General features: G+C 37.0%; 1 pseudogene; it reads right to left on the reverse strand.

Annotated features, from left to right (window-relative positions):
- Window positions 1-38: 38 nt before the first annotated feature.
- Window positions 39-3485, reverse strand: LOC108394985 (small ribosomal subunit protein eS6-like; annotated as a pseudogene).
- Window positions 3486-7492: the final 4007 nt, after the last annotated feature.

Raw genomic sequence — 7492 nt, forward strand, 5'->3', positions numbered from 1 at the left:
TTGGAGTCTGTAAATCTACTGCTGTTTTGTTCCTTCAGTTTTGCTTTGTTGTTATACTCCGCAAATGAGTGAAATTATTTGGTACTTGTCTTTCTCCACCTGGCTTATTTCACTGAGCATAATATCCTCTAGCTCCATCCATGTTGTTGAAAATGGTAGGATTAATTTTTTTCTTATGGCTGAATAATATTCTATTGTGTATATGTCCACATCTTCTTTATCCATTTCACCTACTGATGGACACTTAGGTTGCTTCCATATCTTGGTTATTGTAAATAGTGCTGCGATAAACATAGGGGTGCATATGTGCTTTTGAATCTGAGAGCTTGTTTTCTTTGGGTATATTCTTAGGAGTAGTTAAAGGGCTCTCTTCCAAAACACTGGTAGGCTCATCTTTTTTAGGAGATTGAAAGTTTGCAGATTCTGCTAGCTTTTTTGGGCCTCAGGCAATGAGGCATGGTCGTACCAGTCAGTCCAGGAAAATCCCTCTCCCCCTTTTTTACAATAACCAAGTTAAGAATGCTCAGATTGACATCCATAATGCAGCCTCAGAGAGACTTGAGCTTTTCTTTCTCTAGTCCTCCTTGGTCTGTAACAGGAGTGTCTCCTACCCAGTATCAGGCAGACCTGGCTGTCAGTCAAGGCATGCTGCTTCATGAGGAAACCTTGTTTGTCATTCTCATCATTAATTTGGATGACATAGTCTTTCCACTCTTCACCCAAACAACCAGCACTAACTTCTGTGGCCATACACTTCTCATAAAAGTTAGGAAGTTTGCATTCATCATCCACTTCAGTGAGTTTCTGGCAGCCATTGTCTGGGAAGGAGATGTTTTGCTTTATTTTGAGGAAGCTGATGGCTTCTGAGGCACCACAGAAAAGAGCTTTATTATCTCCCTTTTTGTCTATTGTTTCTACTGGTGGCTTTGTGTTTCAAGGTCCCTGTTTTGAATGGAGGGAAGGTAAAGGTATTTTTCAATGTTAGTCTTTGATAACTTCAGTATGTATGTTATAATTTATTGGGTGACCATGGAAATAATAGAATCGGAGTATATAAGGGTACATAATTTTCAAATTGAATGACACAAATGAAATTACAAGAAAATTTTTTTACATAACAAAAACAATAAGGCCCAAAAAGGGCACAAAAGAAGTGTTAACTAGGTTGGATAAATAAAAAGCACAAACTAAGGTGGTAGATTTAATATCTTAGTATATTTCAGTACATATCAGTAACTGTTTTAAATGTAAGTGAAACACAAACTCCAGTTAAAGACAAAAATTATCTAAGCTAACTGAAACAGAGGAACAACTACATACTATTTATAATTGACTTTACCTTAAAGATGTTGAAAGGAACAAAATCTTGTTAGGTTTCAACATACTATTTTTAGTAAATTCAGCGTAATAACACCAAAAAAATCAGCAAGTGTATAAAATACTATCTTTACCAAATTATGTTTTTGGTGCCAAACAACTGCAGAAATCACACTCTCTTCATATGCAGAGAAACATTTATAAAAATGATCCATCAAGCAAATCTTATACGTTTTCAAATGATTAAGTAATATGGAGCATGTTCTCTGACACACTGCTATTTAAAAACAAATCAGTAATAATAGACAACTAGAAGATTTTATTATATTTGGAAATAAAGAAACTCATTTGTAAATAACCTATCAAGTCAAATAATTGGTTATAATGGAAATAAGAAACCATTATAAACTAAATAAGAATAAAAATAAACATATAACACTTGTGAGACACAATCAATGGACTATTTAAGGAAAAAATATAGCTTTAAATGTCTTAAATTCAAATGGAGAAAATGACAAAACTTGATAGAAAGACATTAAAGAAGTTCCCATAAATGGGTAGACACACCAAGTTCATGGATTGGAAGACTCATTATTGCAACAAACAAGCTAAGCTTCCATCCTAAAATGTTAGAAAAGAACAGTAAAATAATTCCAAGAGAATTAGCAGGACAAAAATAATAAATAAATATAAAAATTAAAATTAATGAAAGCAAAAAAGAGACACAGATTGGGGGGCAAGAATAATCAATTCAATAATCTTTTAAAAAGTTATATGGTTACAGATACAATGGCTATTAAAAATAAAGATGTAAATTACTAAAACATAACTTACCAAAATTAATTCAAGAAGACAAAATCAAGTTTTAAACCTTAAAGAAATTGAATAAATTGAAAAGGCATCTTTCCATAAAGTTTTAGTAAAAGACCCAAAAAGCTTTATCAGCAAGTTCTATTTAAAATTCAAGGATCAAATAATTCAAATATTACAATACTAACACATTTTATGAGGCTAGCATGACCTTTATAATTTAGAAGGTCAAAAAACAGAAAATTACAAGCTGAACTCACTAAACATAAATGCAGTTTCTAAAATATTAGTTAGCCGAATCCAGCAGTATATAAAAAAGATAATTCATCATTACCAAGTTAAAATTTATCTCAGGAATGTTGATTTAACATTAGAAAATCAATTAAAATAGTTGACTACAATAACAGATGAGAGGGAAAAAAATCACATGGTCATTTTAATACATTCCAAAACCCATTCATGGTAAAATCTGAGCAAGCTCTGAATGGAAGATAATTTTTTAAACCATTATGATGTATCTATTCAAAATAGCAATCATGCTTAATTGCAAAATGTTGAAAACTTTCCTTCTGAATTTAAAAACCAAATAAGGACACCTTCCTCTGTTTCTAATCAATATTGTACCAGATGTCCTAACCATTTAATAAGGCAAGATAAGAAATAAAAGGTATAAAAATTGGAAATGAATAAACTCTCATTGTTCAGAAACTATGAAAGGATGTATGTAGATAATCTAAGAGTCTCTACAGCTGAATTATTGTAATTAATAAACAAAGTTAGCAAAATAATCAATATATAAAATTAATTACATTTTTATATGTACCAGCAATGAACAGACAATAAAACAGACACTAAATGAGTTAAAATATGTTTAAAAACAGAATAAAAAATATGAAAGAGGTGGGGTGGGCACAGGTTGTGCCTGCCTCCCAACTCTATGTGGTAGACTTGTTTCCCACCCACTGAAAAGAAAAAAAAAAAGAAGAACCCAGGTATAACTCTAACAAATTATGCAAAAGGTCGCTGTGCAAAAATATTACGAAGCTTGACTGAAAGGTATTAAGGAAAACCTAAATACATGAGGAGATAAACCATGTTTGTAAATTGGGAGACTCAATACTGCAAAGATGTCAGTTCCCCCTAGATGTGTCAAAGATTTCATACAATAACTAGCAAATTCTTAAATAGGACTACACCCCATATTCTGCCTTAGCCTTAGGTTCTTTCCATCCTTTTACCTCCTCTCCAACACTCTTTTCAAACACCTTGAACAGACTTCCTCTCTCTCACAACCATGATACCCTCTTGTCCATCAGCTCCTGTATCTGTTACCTCTTTGCCATTACTACGGCCGCCATGGCGCTTCCAGTGCCTGGCCCTAACTGAATGTTGGCCCCTGAGGAGATGGAGAGAGGTAACTTGAAGGCATTAAGCTGGAAAAATAGGAGTCCTGCGTTGTCTGAGCCTAAGATGTTTGAAATGTAAATTTTGGAGGTAATGCAGTTACTTGTAATTGATGCAGGCTAAGGTGTGAGCACAGGAGTAGATGGCTGAGGTGGGGCGAGGAAGGTGAAGTGAGGTGGTCAAGGATGTATTGAAGTCATAAACAAGATGGCAGAGAGAGCAGACACTGCAAATGAATAGAAGCAGGCCGCTCAGCTTTTGCAAGGTCCAGGACAAGAATACAAATGGAGGCTCACATACCTCAGGTCTAAATATTTAAAAGTTACAAGTCAAACCACCAGACTTTAAATAAAATGTCTATTTTCTTACCTTGACAGATGTACCTTCATAACGTCCTTGCAAAAAATAAATTTTAATTGAAAATTCTGAGCCTCTGGATTTTATAAGAACAGCTGCCTTGGACCTCTAGCCCCAGGCCATGAACCGCTCTTCCTCCACCTCTGCCCCACGCCATGTGGGGCTTTGGGTCTTCACCCCGGAGCTACAGCCACACTTCCGCTGGGTTCAGATGGGGCGGGGGGTGGGGACCACTGCATGGGCCCTGGAGCAGACTCACGGCTGGTTGGGCATCCCAAAAGAGGAACACAGAGGTGGGGTCAGCATGAACCCTTGGCCCATGGACTTCTCACTTACTGGGAAGAGAGGTGCCTTCAGAGGAGAGTGGAGTTGGCCTTCTTGCCTGCGTCTAAGTGGGGGACTTCTTCAGAATGAGTAGGTGATAGAGAAGGGATCACAGGGCATCTTGTTATGTGTATCAAAGAGGCTCAGGTTTGGGAGGGAAGATGTGGGAGAAGCGGTCAAGGAGCAAGGAAGATGCTTCCTGCATGATGTGGAGGCAGCCAGGTAGGTTGGGGCTACAGGAGACAGTCAGACAAGGGGGATGGGCAGAGCTGCATATCCTTCGCAAAGCAACAGGCAGAGCTCTTCCATCCCTGCAAAAGTCTCCCTCATGCCATACCTTTTAATCCCCTTGCCCTGCTCCCCACTTCTGGCTACCACTCATCTGTTTTCCGTATCTATAATTTTGTCATTTCAAGAATGTCACATAGAAAGAGACTGCATGTGACAATTTGAAATTGACTTCTCCCACTCAGCATAATGCCCTTGGGATACATCCAAGTATTGCATGTACCAGTAGTTCATTCATTTTATTGCTGAGTAGGATTCCATGGTATGAATGTACCACAGCTTGTTTAACCGTTCATCTACTGTAGGACATAGTCATTAACAGTTTTTACCTGTGGCATAAAGCTGACAATCATGTACATGTTTTTGTGTGGACAGAAGTTTTCATTTCTCTGGTGTAAATGCCCAGGAGTTCAATTACTGACAAAATTAATTTAGTTTTTTAGGAAACTAACAAACTACTTTTCAGAGTTGCTGTGCCATTTTTATACTCTCACCAGCAATGTATGAGAGCTCTTGGATTCTGCTTAGAAAAATAAAACTGTGTTAGATTTAATAATTTGAAGCTTATAACAATTTAAACATTGGACATGTCTTTGGCATGAAGCATAAAATAAGGGGCATAACTGGGAGTCAGTTTTAGTATTGAATTCTACTTGATTATACATCCCACTTTCAAGAACATAAATATAAACATATTTCTTGAAAAGTGAAACGACTGAATTAAAAAAACATGCAAATTCAAAAGTTTCAACACTGAATAAGTATTTTTCCTTGCTTTAATTTGAATGAATGAAATCTTTAAGCAAAAATAACTATAGAAGGGGATTACTGCTGAGTGCTAGTATTAATGACAATAGGGATGTTGAGGGTGACTTTAAGCAAACGGGTGCGTGCCTGGATATCAGTGACTTAGGTGTTGCTTTCTGATCTACTATGAACCACTTCATGGCTAGAGGAGTTCACTTTCTCCTTCTGGGACTCAGTTTCTTCAACTGTATTACTAAATAAAAATTACCTGTGTACTTGCTAAAATGCAGATGTCCCTGTCTCTTTCTGGAGATTCAGGGCTGGAGTGGTGCTGGGAATCTACACTCTAACAAGGTCCAGTTTGATCTGATGATAGACAGATTAGGAGAAAAAAAAAGCACAGGATGGTTACAGTTATCATAGAATGTTTTACTAGCTACTGTGGCCAGCAAGTAGCTTTAAGCGGCAAAAAGATAACTTTTGTAAAATATTATATAATATTTGTTAGTTTTTTAAAAAGCAATATAACACAAGCATTCAAGGGAAAAAAGCCCTAAATGGAAAATAATTTCCCTGACTAGATAATAATCAAATTAAGGATGAAGTAGTAATTAAAAACTCTCTGCTCAAAGCAACTAATAAGTTGCTAATGGTTCCTTCTAGACAAAGAATATATGTATAAGACGATATAATATATATATATATGTAAAAAATATTACATATACATATATATACTAAGAGGAATCATACAGGGTGATCCTATTCTTTTTGTTTTAAAAGACTTTCTTGGCAAGTGTTGAGTGTCCAAACGCACAGACCTTCCTCCCTCCTGTGCACAGCTGAATAATTGGTTTTCCACTGTGTGTGACCTAAAATGTGTTCATCTTCCAACTATGGATGCTTTGGTGGCTTTCAGTTTTTCACTATTGCAAGAAAATACTGTAATAAATGTCCTTTTTTATATGCTTGGTGAACTTTTGCAAGAATTTTCATGGGGTCAGTTCCTCAAAGTTGGGCTTGTGAATTCTATGTGCACGTACAGTTTTCATGAATATTACCAAATGCTCTGCTGAAAGTTTACCCTAGTCTACATTCCCACAACTGCCATAGGAAACTGCTCATTCATTCATCAATGGCCTTAAAGCACTGGGTTTCATTAGACTCCATTATTTAATTTTTTGATCAATATATGAAGTAAAATGCATATTTTCTTTTAAAAGTCTTTCAGTTTTAAAGTTATATGCATCCTTATACTTATCACCACATTATTTACAATAGCCAAGGTATGGAATCAACCTTAGTGTCCATCAATAGATAAATGGGTAAAAAAGGTGTGGTACATATACATAAAATGGAATATTATTCAGCCAAAAAAGAAGAAATCACACCATTTGCAATAACATGAATGGATCTAGAGGGTATTGTGCTAAGTGAAATAAGGCAAGTGGAGAAAGAAAAAAACTGTAATATAAAAACAAAGCAGAACAAAATGAACAAAATAGCAGTAGAGTCATAGAGACTGAGAAGTGACAGGTAGTTACCATATGGAAGTAGTTAGGGTGGGTGGATGGGGAGGGTGAGGGGGGATATAGGGGTACAAAAAATCTCAATTATACATTGGCCACAGGGATGGTAGTATAGCATGGAGAATATAGCCAGTGATTCTGTAACATTCTCTTATGTTGACAGATAGCAACTGCACTAATGGGGGTGAGGATTTAATGCTATGGGTAACTGTTGAACCACTGTGTTGTATACTTGAAATAATATAAGATTGTATGTCAACGATACTTCTGATAGAATCCGGACCTGAGTACCGCCTTTTGAATAAGCCTATCCACCATCTCAGAGGGACATAGGTGTCATCTTAGATTACAAGCATCCTCCAGAGGACACATCAGCAAGCCACAAGCCCACCTTTCCCCTGACCCCTCCCCTCAAAGAGCTCACCAAAGCCCTGGCCATAAAAAGCCTCTTGACCTGTTGAGACCTCTCTATTTCTCTCTTTCCTTTGTTCTGCTGGCCAGGACAGAGGGGTCCCTCTCAGGTTCAGCAATAAACCTGCTTGGACTGTTGAGTTCGCATCTCCTCTCTTCTTTCATATGGTGCTGAAACCTGGGAGCGGAAGCCGAGAGCAGGGGCTCTTTTGCAACCTAGGAAGCAGCTCATCGCAGGCTGAAGCCTAGATTCTGAGAGCCTCCTGTGTCTCACCCCATTTCCCTTCCCTCCCTCACCCAACACCCAC

This window comes from Manis javanica, chromosome 7 (assembly GCF_040802235.1).
Source record: "Manis javanica isolate MJ-LG chromosome 7, MJ_LKY, whole genome shotgun sequence".
NCBI lineage: Eukaryota > Metazoa > Chordata > Mammalia > Pholidota > Manidae > Manis > Manis javanica.